The sequence below is a fragment of the Neomonachus schauinslandi genome, chromosome 3 (assembly GCF_002201575.2).
Source record: "Neomonachus schauinslandi chromosome 3, ASM220157v2, whole genome shotgun sequence".
NCBI classification, from domain to species: domain Eukaryota; kingdom Metazoa; phylum Chordata; class Mammalia; order Carnivora; family Phocidae; genus Neomonachus; species Neomonachus schauinslandi.
The window spans coordinates 181,160,256-181,178,517 of NC_058405.1; the positions used below are offsets into that span (position 1 = coordinate 181,160,256).

The following is an 18,262-nucleotide window of genomic DNA, read 5'->3' on the forward strand; positions in this document are numbered from 1 at the left end:
AGGCAGGGGCTTGGCCCAAAGCACCCGGTTCATGAGCCTGCGGAGGCTGAAGTGCCCGGCAGCAGAAAGAGGGCAAAGCAGAGCAAGCAGGAAGGACTTGGCTATAAACACAGCTGATGTGTCCCTGAAAACTCAAGGAAAATCGGGTCAGAGATTTCGCAGGGAACATAAATCCTACTAAGGAGATGGGGACACTGAATCATGAAAACTTGGATTTCAGTGGCATCGTGGTCTCATGTGACCCTCAGGCCAGATAGACCTGGGAACATTTAGACTACATCTGAGATTCAGATGTGAGTCGGTAGGAAAATACATTTTTTTTTGTAGATAAATAGTGAGGTTTGCTTAAACAGAAATGCGAGATAATAGCTGTTTATATGAAGCTCTTACCCTAATAGATACAGATGTGTGCTTTTGTCTTTAAATAGTAATCAGAGTTAGAACTGGAGACAAGAAGAAAATACTCCCTTATTACAACTCGTAGCTTTCTCTGAATTGAATTTAAAATGAATTTAAAATACCATTTTAAATTCTGCCCTTAGTTGCGGGCAGAAAATTCTTGCCTTTCGGCCCGCAACTACGATGCGCGCATGCGCACGCGCACACACGGGGCCCTCTGGTGTGTGACTTCAGCAGGCCCTGGGCTTTCACGTCCCACCTCCAACTGTCCAAATCCTACCCCCGCCCCGAGTCGTCAGGGGCACAGGTCCAGAAAAGCAAAATCACCTTGTCACAAGGCTTTCCTGTTACCCTCCTCCAGAGACCACTTCTTCCTCCTTTGAATTCCCATGATGTTTTATCTGTGCCTCTCATGGAGCTTATCTCTTTCTGGCTTGTATTATAGTTGTTTGCGTGTATTAGACATCATGGTCAAGAGGAAAGGACTGCTGGCTGTAGAGGCAGACCTGTCTGAGGATGGATCCCAGGTCCATCCCTCACTAGGTGGGTGGCCTTGGGAAAATACCGACTCTTGGAAGCCTCCTTTTTGGGGGGGGGGGGTGCAAAATATAAAAATAATATTCTCCCTCAGAATTGTTTTGAAGATTGGAGATAGCATACATAAAACAGCTCTTGGTAAAATACCAAGAGAAGTCAATCACTATTACTATTATTATCATTATTTGTGATGTTATTCTGGTTAATTCTTATGTCCCCTACCAAAGTATTTATTTATCCATTTCTTCAACAGGTATTTATTGAAGACAAAGTCTGTGTCAGGCACGGAGGGCCTGCGTGGGGCAAAAGACAGAGGGTTTGCGGGATAAAGGCAGAAGGTAAACAAGCAAACTAAGAAATACAGAGATAATTTCAGATGAAGATTGCACTGTGAAGAAACTCAAAATATTTTGTAGAGAGCAAGAGAGGCAGGGGAGATGAGTGAAGGCCACTCTGGGAAGGGAGCTTGGACTGAGCGGTCTCCTGGTGGATGGGAGGGAAGCGTCTATGAGAAGTTCTGAAGCCAGGGCATTTCAGAGGAGGGGGCAGGAATGTGAAGGGTCTGGGTGAGGGAATGAGCTGACAGCCGAGTGAGTGAAGGAGAGCATGCTAGAGGTCAGGCGGGAAGAAACAGGCAGGGGCCAGTCCCTCAGAGCTATGCTGGCCCTGGTCAAGCGCACAGATTGTATTCTCAATGGGATTGGGAAACTCCTGAAAAGACACGGTTCCCTGGCTTGTATTCAGGTTTCTGTCTGCCATTGTGTTTGCCTCCTGAAGAGCTGTTAGCCAGTAGTGGGCCCACAGATTTTTGTGAAAGGTAGAGAGGAAGGGAAGGGAGGAAGCCAGGAAGGGAGAGAGAGAGAGTGAAGGAGAGCCGGAGGGAGGGAGAGAAGATCCTAGTAGACACCCACACAGATGAATCTGATGGCTCTCCCCCTTGTCGGTGCCTCAAGGACAGATCGAGGCTGGCCTTGGTGGGTAGAGAAAACTTTCATCCTCCTGTGAACATTTGGTGTCACACTGGTCTCTTCCCTGGGGTGGTCCCAGATGGCGGGGGGGGGGGGGGGGGGTGGGGAGCTGGGAGGTCTTCGAGAAGAACAGGCTCCTGGCTGCCTCTGGCTCTCAGGTCACAGATAACAACTGTCAGATGGTCTCACTGTGAAGCAATAAGCTTCCCCAAAACAAAGAGGCCAGCCAAGCTCCAGAAAAGCTGCAGTCTGGACAAAACACACAAGCCTGGAAAAAATTAAAAGTTCATGAGCAACTGAACGAAGCACCTCGGGGAAATGCAAGGGGTTAAACGTAAGCACATGATGTTCCCGAGCCCCTGAACGCACAGCAGAAAAACAATCGCACATCCTTGGTAAAGGGGGAAAAAGAAAGCAGGAGAGAGACAAGTCAGTGTTCCCATGTGAGAACTAAAAATAATGCTGTGTGAGGTTGGCCTGGCCCTAACATGGAGGGAAAGAGAAATGAAAGGCAGGAGAAGGCATGAAACAGGATGAGAGGACATTGGCCAGAGGCAGGGTCTGCTCAGGGCTGCCGGGCTTCTTTGTCTTGGGCAGAAGGCTCCCTCCACAGCGTGGGGTGGCTGAACCTACCCTCTTGGGGTCCCCTGGACGCCCCCCTCTCTAAGAGCCCTGTGACGGGGAGAACCTACCCTATAAATGAAGCAGAAACGACAGCTTCCTCTTCAATATTTTTTCTTCATAAAGTTTGATCTTAAATATGAAAAGAGTTGGACTCAAGCCTGGCCAACCCCAGAGGCCAAATGGTGCAGGGGGCATTTGTTATAGACAAGCATCCCCAAAAAAGTGCTGCAGTAAGACCAGAAGAGCAGTGTTTGGATGAGCAGGGAGTGTGAGAGGATGAGACCCAGGGACCCTAGCTGAATCCAACGGAAAGGTTACGGTGCCTGGATGGGAGGCGAGTGTCCCGTCCCGGCTCCTACCTTGAGGAGAATAATGCAGTAGCTGGAATGAAAGGTAGAACCAGCTAACGTATTTGTTGCTCTTAATGCCCAGGTTCCTCATGGGTACCAGTCTTGCACTCAGAAAGCTGCACGAGTGCATTTCTAAGAAACCACACGGAGATCACAAAATTCCACCTGGGGCTCCGTCATCAACTTTCCCTGGAGCACGGGCCTTTTTCGCCAGAAATACAGAATAAAGACCAGGCAAGGTAGACGCCTTGTGTCTAAGGCCCTTTAAAAGTTACAGAAATAAAAAGATAGACCAAACCGCTTTGGCACAAAGGAAGAGCTATCGTCCAAAAGTCGTGAAAATATTTAGAATCAAAATTACCATCCAGGGTCTGCATGCATAGGGTGCCAACTATGGGCAAAGCATGATTCCAGATGCGCTGGGTATGGCAGGAGGACCTATAATGCGTACCAAACCTTTGCGGAGTAAATAACATCATCCCCACTTTGTACATGGTAAAACAATAGCTCTGAGAAGCTAAGCAATTTTCTCATGGTCTCTTAGCTAGTAAACAGGATTTCCTGGTTGGCCTAGAACTGTTTAATTCCAACACTTTCCAACCCTTTCCTAGAATAAAAACTTATCTCTCCGTGACCGCAAAAGGAAAAATTAAATGGCAGATTTCAACTGTGTGGTCATCTTTGTTGAAAATCTTTGATAGTTGGTAATGGTTTCCTTGGAGGCTCAACATTTGTATGGAATGCACACGGTGGGCATTCCATTACTTGGAATACCATAGTGTGGTTTCCTATTTTGAGTTTGTAATTTCCAAAGAGAAATGCTCTTTTTCAATTTTTGGCTGAGGGTTTCTTTGTGTCATGAAGATCAACTCCTTTGCTAGGGCACGGAAGAGTAAAAATAGACTTCCCATTAGTAGCAACAAGTAGGAGTTGTTTGTCTGCCAGAAGGAAATTCTTTCATTCTTTTCCTGCTTCAGTTCTTTTTCTGCCAACAATTAAGCAAGGTTCATCATTGCGTGGGTCCGAGCCAACTTCACGAATGGGTGGCGTAGGTGGTCACCTACTAAGATGACCTCAGGGATGTAAAGCCAAGGGTGTTGAACCCAGAAAAGAGTTGAGAGCACCAGCCAGGCAAGGACCCCCACGCCCCAAAAACAAAGGAGAGAAAAAGTTTAGCTTTGATGAACTTACTCAGAATTGGAATGATTCTGAAAATCTAGAAAGTGAGGTTATCATTAATTTAGCAAGTATTATGTCATTGTCAAAGTAAAGTTTTATTTTAATTTCATGTAGAAGAAAGGGATCACCTCATCATACTCCTTTTCAAGGCTCAGTGCCTATAAAGTATTAAATCTGCTTCAACTAAACTAAATACCCCCTATTAAACCCCACATGGATACCTAAAATCCCACCATTAGCAATTACTTTCTGTTTGCCAAAGTGTTCTCTTCCTTCTGGGTATGTTTTCTTTTTTGAGCCAAATGCCCTGGGAGCTAATACAGTGATGTCATATACCTCTGGAAAAAAAATAGTTTATCACATGTGTTTTCTCCACTCCAGAAATACCCTGGAGCTCATGAAAATATTTGGCGAAGGGCAGTACCCCACCTCAACCAATGTGTACAATTGAAGAGAGAAAGCTCTAGAGACAAACCTTGCTGACCTAATATTTTTGACCTAGGCCAGTCCCTAATTCTATGCCATTTGCCAGGGCATCATAAAAATTGTAAAATTCTGTGATTCCAAGAAACTATCTCTCTGCTCTGAATCTTTGGTGAATCCACTAGAAATCACAGTCCCTTCTCCCCAACCCCCCGGGGGGGAGGGGATGAACACTGACAAGCCTATGAAAAACATTGCTTCAGATTTTCGTGTTGACAAGTTTCTGAACCCCAGGTTACGATTAAGTAGCCCTCATATTTTATAAACAAAGAAGTGGAAGGCCAGAGAGAAGCGCTTTGCCCAAAGTCACACAGGTAGTGGCAAGGCAAAGACAAGAACTGAAGTAGTCACACAGCCATTAAAAGAAATCCCCCCCCTCCCCAAATCAGATTCCCGTCTGTCAAATATTTCAGCAAACACAAATAGTAGAGTTACTCGATTCAGGGAGAAGTTTGTTCAGCTCAGCCAAACTCATTTTATTTTTCAACAGATGAAGTAAGCCAGATTCAGAAGTCTACACTTTTGTTCACATATGGGGCATGGGTCCCTGCTAACTGGAAAAGTTGGTGTGTGGTGGGGATGAGCGAGGGGTGTAAAATTAAATGAACAATTCAAATTTAAACCAGAAACATGCTGCTGATAGAAAAAATAAGTTGGCTGTTTTAGATGCCTCATTAACATTTCCTCCCTGAATTGGGGTGTGTGTGTGTGTGTGTGTGTGTGTGTGTGTGCGGTGTGCATGTGTGTGTGCTTTTGGCTGCCAACTTCTGTGACAAGCAAATTTGAAGCTGCATTTAACCTGGTGAGGAAAATCACTTAATTAAGAATCAAGTTTTAAGAAACTAATAAGAGACATCCAAGTAACACTTTCCTTTTTTTTTTTTTAAAAAATTTTATTTATTTATTTGAGAGAGAGAGAATGAGAGAGAGCACATGAGAGTGGGGAGGGTCAGAGGGAGAAGCAGACTCCCCGCTGAGCAGGGAGCCCGATGTGGGACTCGATCCAGGGACTCCAGGATCATGACCCGAGCCGAAGGCAGTCGCTTAACCAACTGAGCCACCCAGGCGCCCCCAAGTAACACTTGCATCCTGACTTAACCAGAAACCCTCAAAAACACTAGAGAAAGTTGGACATGGGGGTGAGGGACTCGGGGAGGGGTACAGGTTGTGTCTGGAGTATTGAACTGTATATCAGGAACTTCCCACATGGCATTTTCTGACAACCTAGGGTCATAAATGTAAACTCTATATAAATTCTATGCTGTGTGTGAGAGATACCCTCACAGGTTTTCAAGGAACATGGATTTTTGTTGTTGTTTCCATGTCTTTCAATTATTACACTTTAAAAACAAAGCTCTGGACTTCACTGGAACTGAGTTGGGCTTCCAGCTCTATACTTACCCACTGAGTGACCTTAGACAAGTTCTTCTCTAGGCCTTTGATTTTTTTTTTTCTCTCTAAAATGGTGTTTTAGGGTGCCTGGGTGGCTCAGTTGGTTAAGCGACTGCCTTCAGCTCAGGTCATGATCCTGGAGTCCCGGATCGAGTCCCGCATCGGGCTCCCTGCTCGGCAGGGAGTCTGCTTCTCCCTCTGACCCTCCCCCCTCTCATGTGCTCTCTCTCTCTCTCATTCTCTCTCTCAAATAAATAAATAAAATCTTTTAAAAAAATAAAATAAAATAAAATAAAATGGTGTTTTATATAATATCTACAAGCCTTTGGGATGAAAGGTTACACGGGCACATGAGCTGATCCATGACCAGACAGGCACGTAGCAAAATGCTCAGTAAAGGTGAGCTGGGGGGTTACTTGGGTTGTCACTGTATCTGATCCAGGGGAAGTTGTGAACTCATGGGACCTTAGTTTCTTGACTTTACCTGAGAATAAGAAGTTGCACCAGACAACAGGTAAAGGGCTCCGCCCAGCAGCAACACTTTGTGATTCTAGGATGCTTTCTTGTCTCTTTGAAAGTCATGACTTCTCAAATCTGTGCACCAGCTTCACACACTGCATACTGGGCCCCTGGAAGAACCCCCCAAAGCTCGCCAGGAGTGGGGGGCATTAAGGAATCCACTTAATCAACCTGGTATAAATTCAATTTTAAAATAAAGTCACAGTCAATGAGAGTGGGACTAAAATACAATTTCCTTATACGTAAAACAAGTGGTCCAGATCTGAGATTACTTGCAGTGGGAGCTCCAAGGAGGCAAGAACTGTGTCATTATGAGGGTATCTCTCACACACAGCATAGAATAGTTCCTCAATATTATTGTGGGTGTGATGAATGAATAAAATATTAATACTCTATAATAATTTAAAAAATACCCAAGGAATTGCCTTCCTAGCTAATGACTCAAGTTATGACAATGGCTCTTTTTCTTTTTTAATCCAATAATCCTGAAATCTCTTATCTTTGTCTTGTAGGTTACCAGGTATTATCTTCCTGACTGGAATTCATGCCAGGCACTGATTTCAATTCTCAGCATGGCAGCTGATGACAAGTTAGAAAAGGAGACTGGAAAAGGGTGCCTGTTTGTTGTCTCTCCGATTGGTTGAGGGTACTAAAATCTACTTTGAACTCCATTTGGCATTTCTTGAGGAAATCCAACCCTCCTCAGAAAAGCACAACCTGTAATTGGTTTCTACCCGCCTCCCCTTTTTTTGGCTGTTTATCTAGAAGTACCAAGAAAAAAGTATCATCCTAGATTTACTCTAATTCAACTCTACATGCCTAACTATAAAAGTATTTCAGGATTTGTAAATGAAGTTTAAAGAAGTCCTTTAGGTAGCTCAGTGACCAACTGTACAGGGACTAATAAACTCTGATAAATTTGATCATAAACTCTGTCCAACAGCAATATATTGGTGGCTGCAGAGCTTCATGACACTCTTTCAGCACATTGGGGAGAATTCCAGAATCCCAGTGCACAAAACTTTGCCTCATCCCAAATATCTCTCTTGAAAAACATCAGTCATAGGGGTCAGCAAACATTTCCTTTAAAGGCCAGATAGTATTTTATTTGAGGGGCCATTTGGTCTTGGTCCCAACTACTCAACTCTGCTGTGATAGTGTTACACGCAATACATAAATGAATGAGCATGACTGTGTTCCAATAAAACTTTATTTACAAAAACAGGCAGCTGGCTGGATTTGGCTTACAGGCCACAGTTGTCTGACCCCTGAGTGACTGATCATGGCATGGTGTGATGTAATATAGACATGTGGGGATTCACTGAGATTCCCATCAAATCCCCTTTGTGTTTTTTAAATAATATTTTGTTTTGTTTTGCATTATGAAAGTAAGACATGATCATGTAAAAACTTACGGAAAAATAGAAAAGCTAAAATTAAAATCATCTATAATGCCATCAGACATACCACTTCTTAATATTTTAGGATATTTGTTTCATTTAGGATTTTGTTCCATAGACTCAGGATAATGCTGTATAATACTATAAGTGCAAGTTTACTTAATGCCTTTATTTTTATGCTATCTCCTACCTAAATTTAGGCCAATTTTACTAATTTCTACTTTATAGAATGCTTTTTCCAGACACAGTGAGGATCTCCAGCAATATCATTTCTTCTCTCACATTTACAACTAAGCTCATGATGCTTGAGATTTGGAGCAGTATACATACAGAAGAGATCAGAAAGGATAATGCCTAGTGAACATCAAGAACACGTTCCTCTAAGGTCAGTGTATGAAATAACTCTGGAGAGATGTGTGTTCTGGGGAAACAACTGATTACTAATACAGTCTCATGAGGTCTGTGTTAAAATCTATTTGGTATCAGCTCTTCAGGAAATTCTGTGTAGTTCATGTATAGTCCAAGCTTTGAGAAGCACTGTGGATTGATGAGGTTCAGGACATGCTACCCCAAAATAGGACACCTTGACGTATTATATATTTTAAGCTGAAGAAATTTAAGAAAACAGCAGAAGCAGGAAGATCATTCTGACATTCTCCCGTGAAACAGGTCATGACACCCTCATGTGAGTGGTGCCTGCCCAACACCCACAGGAAAAGAGCGTACTTATCTCTGAAGACAAAGGGGTGTCTGAGAAGAATCAGAATTAACAGGCTTTGCTGTTTCCCTGTTTACTACCATAGCCTCAGACTCCTTAACCTTTTGCCTTCCTCCACAATTGCGCACTTTTCATCAAACCAAGCCTAAACATCCTCATCTAGCTGTTTCTTTGGGTCTTCATTCCTTAGGAAAGCACCCATGTTATGCAAAACTTAGACTGAATACATTTGGATGCTCTCCTCCTGTCAATCTGTCTTGGTCAGTTTAATTTTCAGGGACCTCAAAAGTGGAGGAAAACTCTTTCCTCCCCTGCAGGGCCTACCAGGGAGGGAATTCCTGGACTGGAGGTGCTCCCACCATTCTTTCACTTCAGGTAAGGTCTCGTTCTTCAGTTCAGTTGAGACTCAGGCATCCACCTCCTTACATGTTTCCCTCTGGCCAATCATGGTCATTTATCTGATCATCCATATCTCTAACAAAGATTTTAAGAAGCTCTGATTTACTTCTGTTTACAGAGTTAATACATAAAACCTAATGCCTAAAAACCCAGGGGTTTGGGTTTTATGTGGCTTTCACATTTCACCTGCTGCCCTTGTTCCTAAAATAAAGCCGAGTATTTCTATTCTGTTGCTGCAAAGGGGGGTACTTATTGAGAAAAACAATAGGGAATCAGGAAGAGATTTCTGATACAAATAAACTAAGCTAGGCATAAAGATAAAGACTGGAAACAAACCTAATGAAGCCCTGTTACTTTGTAGGGTGAAAGTTGTAGGTTGGACAGAGCTTCACTTTTGGGCTCCTGTGAGATCATACTTGCTCAGCAAATTCATGACACAAGGCAGCTGGAGTGATAAATGCTTTTTGTGTACAGAACTTATTTTTTGTTTAAGTACTTGGAACCCAGAGACTTGTAGCGGCGCCGATGAAAATACAGACTCGGCTGTCAAGCCATCCTCGCTGGAGAGGCTGCTCTGTTGCATCGGAGATGGTGACATAGACACGCCCCTTCCCACCTCTACTTGCACATCTGGGAAAGAGGGATAAAGACAGTACCTACCTCTGGGTTACTGGAAGGAAGAAGTGAGATAATTGATGTGAATCCTGGTAGCTAACCTATGATGAATGCAGAATAAATGACACTATTTGTAGCAGAACCAGAGAGATAATCCCAAATTCTCGATTATTAATTCTCGCAGGCCCTTTATTGATGGTTTACTTGATATACTTTGTTTTTGTATACGTGCAGAAGGCAATAAGACAATTATGCTATAAATTGCACCACTGATTCGTTCCAACTAGACTTCCTTCAATTACCGCTAAATAGTTGATGTCTGCGTATGATTTCAATAGAGATTAGAGTGATGTTTGCTGTGTGATACCACTGGGAGGGAAAAATCAGTTGTGGTCATTGTTTTTCTTTTAAAAGTAAATGGACACAGTTAATAGACAGTGAAGATGAAATAATGACTTCAAGCATTTATTCAATCACGTTCTGTGCCCCCTGGGAACAATGAAGATATCATTTACAACGCTGGGCAGAGGGAAGACCCCTCTAACCTGGTGCGCCAAGTAAGAAAACTCAAGCTTCTTACTCTCAGTGGAGAAGCATGCTTATTAAAAAAATGAAATTAAAAAAATTAATCTTCAATCTGTTTCCACAATGTTCAATAATTTGAGTTTGCCCTAACAATGTAAGACACACCAATCATCTATTTAAATTGTTCGAGCAAGAAAGCTCAGTTGGGAGAAGGTGGGGGAGTTGGCTGTTTCTATATTGGCAAGGTGGCTTATTATTTTCAAAAACCATCGGTGTCCTATCCCTTCAAGTGGTGAAACAATCCAAAAGGTTCTGCTGGCACAGAAATCGGGCTTTCCCAACTCGCCCACCATGAGTTGCCTTTTAAACACACATTCCTAGACAGCTCCAGGGAATCAGCATTTCTAAGTGACTAGTAATCCAACAAGTTTGGGCAGCCCTTCTCCACAGTGGTTTTCAGCCCTGACCCTGTACTAGTCTGGAGAGCGTAAAAAGCAGCAGCCCAGCCCATATCCACGACCAATGCCCAGACCTCACCCCAAAGTGAATCAGCACCTCTGGACTTGGCCCCCTGTGCACAAACCCTCAATGGCAGTCTGCATTTGAACAACCTCTTGGGCGAATCCATGTGCAACTGAAGGTTTTGACAAGGCTGTTAAAGGGCCTATCAACAGAACATCTAACTTTCCATCCTGAGGAGGATGGAGTTTTGCTCCCCACTCCCTCTTCCCATTTTACCACTACCAAAAAAGCAGCTTAAAATCTTTCCAGATGTCTATTTCTTTATCCTCTTGGCCACTGAAAGCCAACTGAAGAGGGATAGTGTGAGGCAAACCTCTCTCTTCCAAAATCATTTATTAATTGAAGTATGTTAAATAGCATCCACCACTCTTACCCAAATGCCCCAGCAACTTTTAATTGGCAGTTTCTGTTTCATGTCCCAAACCAAAAACTTTAAGGATCACTAGCATTCACATCCGTGAATTCATTTAGACAGTTTTCTTTAATTAACGATGAAGACACTACAGTTCTAAGTACCAGACAGAATCAGGGGGAAAAAAAAATTGAAAATAAGCATAACACTATAAAGAAAACTCGGAAAAGTGAAACACTTCTAAATAAAAAGTATATACCTGGCCTGGTACCCATTACATATATACATAATACATATGTTCTACACGTATATACAATAAATGTTTTGGTAGCAACACAGACCATGCATTGGTCCTTCTGTACACAGATGAAGTAGCACCATTGGCAGCACCACCATCTGAAGATGATAAACCAAACTGCACATACATTAAATGAAAAAATATATATGTATTTAATCTGGCCCACCCTGCAGCCAAGAGGTGTTAAGGAAAGAACTTTGTAAGAAAAATTGTTCCGGGAACTACATTCTTAAGCCAATAGCAAAGCTCTAAGATCAACAAACAAAACAAAAACAAAAACAGAACAGCACTAAAGATGCCTATACAAATACAGACAAGTTTTCCTGTTTACTGAATTTGTCCTATCACGCGCATATTGGTTGACGCTGGGGAAATGAACATAAGCAAAGAGAGATTTAAATGCCAGGTGAATGGCAAGGATCTAGAACACCAGAGCTCCTGGTGTACACATCACAAATGCCAAGTCATCAACAAACGATGAAAGGAAGACAACTCTCCAGCTAAGTCATGTTTTCTAATCTTATTAGCTGATTATAAGCTCTTTATTACTGGTAAATTCCTTAAGAATAGGGTCAAACACCTTCACGATCTTTCTACCTCCTCTCAGCACCTAACTGGATGCTCTGGTTACAAGCATTGGGAAACCCAACATGCCATCCGACCCACACATTCTCTACCCATGCTTAGAAGATGGATGGACAGAGCTGTGGTGGGAACTCCAAGATCTTATCTGGCTTGACTTTGAAGATGATCAAAGGCACCAAAGTCTCTCCAAAACTAAGCTCACAAGACTGGAGGTCTTTCTCTTAGTATTGGCAAGGCCATATTTCCTCACCTCCCAAGAAGTGCATGCTTCTTCTCCTAAAGTTTTTCAGCAGCCTTTATGAATGCAGCATTACCTCCTAGGTACACATGATGTCCTAGGAACACTAACTCCCCTGTCAAGTCATTGCAAAGAAGCGATTTCATGTTTGGCGTCCATCCACTCTCCTTCGCATGCCTTCCAAAGGGTCCTCCTGTCTCTCCCCAGTCAAGGTCTTAATTCCCACAGTGTCTCTGGTTTCAGGGCCTCTTTGCGTGATGGACTGACCCCACAGAGCTCCGCCAAAGCACTCGGAGCACTTCCCATTTGTCATGGCTCTACTGTCAGTGGATGATGAGCTCCCCTCCCATTTTTAAACCACCTGCAGCAAATAAAATTAAAGTTTTCAACTACCTGGCATATTGCATTCAGGATGCAAGACTAAACAAAACAGGGCTTCAGTATTGTGCAATACTGTTCCTTACAGTATAGTAAAATTGTTTCCTAGTACTTTAAATGCCTCAAATTTAAAAGACAGGAGACAATAGGGGAAAATAAAGGTTAAAAATCTCTACTTTTGGCTAGATGATTTTTAGTAAATCCATTTTTGCAGTCAACCTAGATTAGTTAAGAATCCCTGACCTTTGAAAGTTAGCAAGAAATAGCCACAAACGTAACATTGGTACTGAATTGTCATTATTGACCCAGGTGGTTGATCATTAATGGATTCTCTTCACTTCTAGCTGGTTCTAGGACCTTTTTTTTTTTTTTGCCCAGAATGAAGAGATCATCAAAGTCATGAACTATATTTGTTCTTTCCACAAAGGAGAATTTTAAAACTCTGCCTAGGTCTCCAAGAAAGAACACTGTAAAAGGTTGGTCTCATGAGGAAAAAGCCACTAACTTATAGGTTAACCAGAGGCCACGAGAAGCCCCATTAATGTAATTCCTTGGCTGGCCTACAAATACTTGGAAATGGATAAAAGCCAGTTTTCAATAGGAACTGAACACAAGGATTTTAGCAGCTGATGTTGCTCAAGGTCAACCCCTCTGTAGGCAGAGCATGCGTTTTTGTCTTAAATACCAGCAACTTCCAGTTTTAAATTGGTGAAGTCTGATACCACCACCAAACCCAGCTCAGGGACCACTAGAAGCAGCTTATTAAATAAGAATTTCTACCTTTATGCTATTTGACTCAACAAAACATCAGAGAAATTAACCAAGAAATGGCTTTTCCAGTCTGTTCGTTTCTGTTCTCACCCAAAACATGTTGATACTCTATGTGCAGAGGTATGTCGGTAACACATATTCAAAGTATAGTTTCCTTGAGAAATAATAACCAGCTTTACAGGAAAACGGTCAGGGCTGACTTTGTTCATTGATGTCTCTGTAACTACTTATGCCCTCATTGGAAGAAAGCAGGACAGCTTGCTTTCTTCCTACATTAGCAGGAGTAGTAGTCAGAATACTTGCAAAAATTTAAGTTGGTTTGACCAAGAAAGTTGTTTTTATAAAAGTGTAAAAAAAAAATATTCATAGCAGATTTTTAAAATCGGTAGTGTTCTCGCCTCATAGGAAATGATGTAATTCAGCAAGTTCCTTGAAAACAATGGATTCTTATGACTACAGACCTATTCATCTTAGAAATTGATGAGCATGCAAATGATTAGAATCTGCAACAATGAACGTCGCACAACAGTCTGTGAGGTCCATGCCGTCCGGTTGAATTAACAGTAACACAGGCCTCAGCAGCATGAGGGGTTCCATTTATCTCCACTCCCTGTTGAGTAGAGTAGGGGTCCCCCCCGACCAGCTGGACAACGGGCAGCAGCCCCTGCAATGGCCCCCAACCTTGTCCCTTCCTTGTAGCCCCTCCCCGACCCGGGGAGCTCAACCCATCAGAGAAATGAAATGTTGCTCCTCTCCACAGCAGGGCTGGGAACTTCTGATAGTTTACATGGACTCTGAGGGAGCCTGACCTGGGCATTAATTCACTTAACCTTTAGGAAGTTTCCTGGCAAAAAAGATTAAAAACACCGTAGGCAGTATCTTTAAGTACGTCCACGGCCTTTTCTTTTTCACAAGGAAAAATTCCAAGATGTGTGTGCTTTCCAAACAAGAGGACGATTAACATCTTCACTGCTGGCTAGATGTTTCAGGAGCCGGTCATTATGCTTTGACATGCTCTCTGTACACTGGGTTTTATTAACTAATCGCTAATAGGCCAGTACCCACCAGGGCAAATGGAACCACTTACATTCGGTTAAATCATGTAACATGGGATGGTCTCAGAAAATAAGAGATAAGGGTCCTGTGGAAAGTGACACATAGCCCTGGTCGTGATAAAAACCATTTTTCTGGAATTTTAACTTCTGGTTAGAAGTCAAAGACAAGCACTCACTTGTCTTACCACCTTTCTCGAGAAATGCCAGAAATAAAATATCCTAACGTGTGCACGGAAAAAAAAAAATGGTAGCAGGAAACTTACAGAAGTGGGGGGAGGGGGAGAAGAAAAGATCGACAGTCTCTAGTTTATTATGAATAGAAAGAAATTTCCAGAATTTACAAACACCCACATTGTTCATTCCAAAGAGAGCTTTTGATTTAAAGGGATCACCCAAGTCTCCTCCTCTTTACAGTATATACAATGGAAGACTTTGATTTCCTTTGCTTGTAATTTTGCTTCCATTCAATGGCCAATTTTAAGCTGACACTTGAAAATACCCAGGAGAATATATCCTTCTTCAGTTTAATTAACATGGCCTATTGCCTTACAGGAAAAATACAAAATTAAGATCAATTCTTGTAAGGATCTCAGCTCAACATCAGGGCTATATTACAAGAGATAGTATCCGCAAATATAACTATACAACTGAGAACCATCTAATGGCACTATGATTCTTATTATATTATTTTTCTGAATTACAATCTTAAAACAAGGATCGTACCCTAGTCTACTCTTGTTAGCCTTGTTTTAAGTATTTGCTCCACTCTTTACAACAGAACATTGTATACCTCAGTTCCACATCCAAAAAAGAGATGTGCTGTAAGAAAAGTTACATTTTAATTAAAAAAAATTACACATATAAATCAAAACCTATGTTAAATATTTAATACTCTCTCCACCCAACGCGAACAGTTTTGTATGAAATAATTTACAACGATGCTTTGTCATACACAGTTTCAGCAGCAGATGAAATGGATCTTGTAAATGCAATGAGAGTAAACCCATTCTCTTGTGGCATGGTGGTGGGCCCATCAGCTCACGTGGCCAGCTAAGTCCTTAAGGTTGAAGATGAAGTTTATGCAGACTCATAGTTCTGGTGTCACAGTGCTTTTTTGCTTGGCACAATATAGTACGTGCAGTTCAGTCAAGGAGCTCCTGAGGATTGTAGAAAGTAAACAAACTGAAATGGATGCATCGTACCATCTACTGAGGAGGAAGATGTGAGGTCCTGGTTGTGAATCATGAAATATTCAGAGTCTGGGTACCCATGAGGATAGGGAGGATTTGCTGAGGTCATTCAGGTCTTCATTCTGAAAAGGAAAACGAAAGGATTTGTCACCACGGGCATATCGCAAAACACACGTTGTATCAGTTTTTAAGGGTTTTTCTTTAAAAAGGAGGCGGTATTGGAAAGGCAGAAGTCACAGGCACGAACAGTACTGTGTACTTAAATAAAATCAACAAACTGTATTTAACTTTTCCCCCCTTTCAAAATGCAAGAGTCTAAAGCAAATACAAACTCAAAATAGTCAATATTAAATCAGTCAACAGATCGATGGGATTTGGGGGTTTCAGAGTTTAGTAACACAAAAACACAAAATACTTCGATGTTCTGAGGGTCCAAACAAAAATGTGAATTATAGTTGTTGTGTTAAAGTACTATAAAATATGGTAAGCAGGTTACAGTCAGGCTATGCTTCATCTTCTTTTGGTTCAAAGTCAACTGCAGATTTTAGAATTTGAAGTTGCGGGGCCTAACATCACAAAATCTGAAGTCAGTTTTTAATGTGACATGGCTCGACATGAGGATCTTAGATGCAGAAGGAGACCCAAGTGAAACAGGCATCGTGAATCGTTAAATTAAAAAAAGAAAGGGATTCTGATTTAGATCTAATAGAAATGCTATTCTGGCAGAAGCACATTGCTTCTATGCAAGTCCAGAAGGCAGACCTCGTGGGGCATTACCCATGCCCTTCCAGAGAGGAGACCCCTTGTTCAACCTCATAAGCCCTCTTTTGCTCTCCAGTATTAATATTAGATAGGCCTTCTGAAGCCCACATTTTTGTTATCTATACATATCAATGCTTATAGAATGGCGCTGAGTAGATAGTAAACATTGCCGAATGGATAACTGGTTGCATTAAATACTATGGGGGGATATAAAGCTGAACTGTGCTACAGGCCCTGCTTTCTAGAAAATCTAGGGAGGAAGGTAAGCTCCATTCATAAATAGAAAGAATGCAAAAGAAAAAGGGGGTAAATCCCATGGCAGATGCACAGGAAAGAAGCTCTAGCTGCATGGAGGGAGGTAAAGAATGCTTCTAGCTGGGAAGAGAAAGGAAGTACCTGACACGTCTGGCTAGGCCTGGAAGAAAAGGAATAGTGTGGGGATGTGGAAACGGGATCGTATCTTTGCTGCTTCAGGGCTGTGTCCCCAGAGCCTCACACAGGGCCTGGCGCACAGTAAGGACTCACTAAATACGAGTGGAACAAATCAAAGGGACAAAGCACAGGTCCCACTGATAGCACGTGATAAAACAAGGCCAGGGAAGGGTATGGCCACGGCAGGCCAAATGGAGAAGGATGCGTTGTGTTGGATCCCAAGGTATGTGAAAAGGGGTCGAAAGAGGTAAATCTGCAAATGTAGGTGGGACAGATGGTGGAGAAACCCGAATGAAAGGCTAAGGTATCTTTTTCTAAGTCTAGGGACAACCAGGACATGTTTCAGGATACGTCCAGATGTAGCAGTACTAATCCATGTCAGCTCCAAGAAAAGGAACAGAGTCTACAATCCATACAATGTGTATGCTGATCAACATAACTGTTTTTCTCTCTCTTCCCTTGAAGGAGAGTATTAGCTGGGACCAGTCAGCATTCACCATTTGGCTTTCAGGTAAGCTGGAATTTACTAAACATGGACTCTACTTTTATGAGATTTCTGTTGTTGTTTTCGTATTAACTCCGCCCCTAAATGACAGGTGAACAGTCTGTTTTTCTATAGACAAATAAAGACTTCCCATGGAGACACCAATGTAAAAACAAAAAAGGACTCCAGGCTTTATCCCTCTGATTGCCAGAGAAACAGGGCTTACTTTGTGTGGTTCCTACAAGTGAAAAGAAAACCCATCCCTTCAAAAACCCTGAAGACTGATCTCCAGATCTCTTACTTACTTTCAAGTTTTTCCTGAACTCACACTGCAATCTATCAGAATGTTCCTAGAAGAATATCTAGACAGAGCTTCACACAGCTTCATAGCTCTGGGCCCAAGATGAAGTGGGAAGTCCACACTTTATTAAAGGGCTTGAGATAAACAAACAAACTGCTCATTTATAGAAAATGGGGGGGGGGGGGCAGGCGAAGGGCACATGGTATGCTTTTCATTTTATAGCTGGCTCTCATCCAGAATGGCTGAATGCACAGCTCAGCACAGGAACAAAGTGTATCCAGTTTTGTCCTCACACGTGCCAACCCCGCATGGATGCAGAGGGGCAGAGATTGGGGGCCTCTCTGGGGAGGGAAAACCCTCTGGTTTTGCCAGATGCTGAAATCTATTGCTCTGGGCCACTCTGAACCCCTCCCTGTAATTTCCCACAAGTATTTATGTTCAAAGAGCAGGAAACAAAAGGATCTACCAATGGCACCATAAACTTTCCCTCTGAAGTCTCAGCATACTACTTTTCAAAGCCCTTTATCGTAAATCCTGATCAACACATGTCTCAGCCCCTAACGCTACCTACTGGTGGCATTAGCTTAGGGATCTCTGAAAAAGTGAGCAAGTGGGAAAGAGGGAGGTTATGCTGACAGGCAGGGGATGGGCACAGAGGTGCTCAGCAGGCCACAGAGGCCGGGAACAATTTCAAGCGAAAGTCTGAAGTTCACATCTGTTTATCTTTGTTCCAGGGTGTGTGTGTGTGTGTGTGTGTGTGTGTGTGTGTACAGAAAATGTAGCTCC

General features: G+C 42.5%; 1 protein-coding gene across 1 annotated transcript in view; it reads right to left on the reverse strand.

The window, feature by feature from the left end:
- Positions 1-14,427: 14,427 nt before the first annotated feature.
- The window catches only part of IRS1 (insulin receptor substrate 1), a 59,157-nt gene continuing 55,322 nt past the window's right edge, over positions 14,428-18,262 (reverse strand). The window contains exon 2 of the mRNA XM_021682952.2: positions 14,428-15,619. The gene's annotated coding sequence lies outside the window, so the exon portion shown is untranslated. The remainder of the gene's footprint in view (positions 15,620-18,262) is intronic.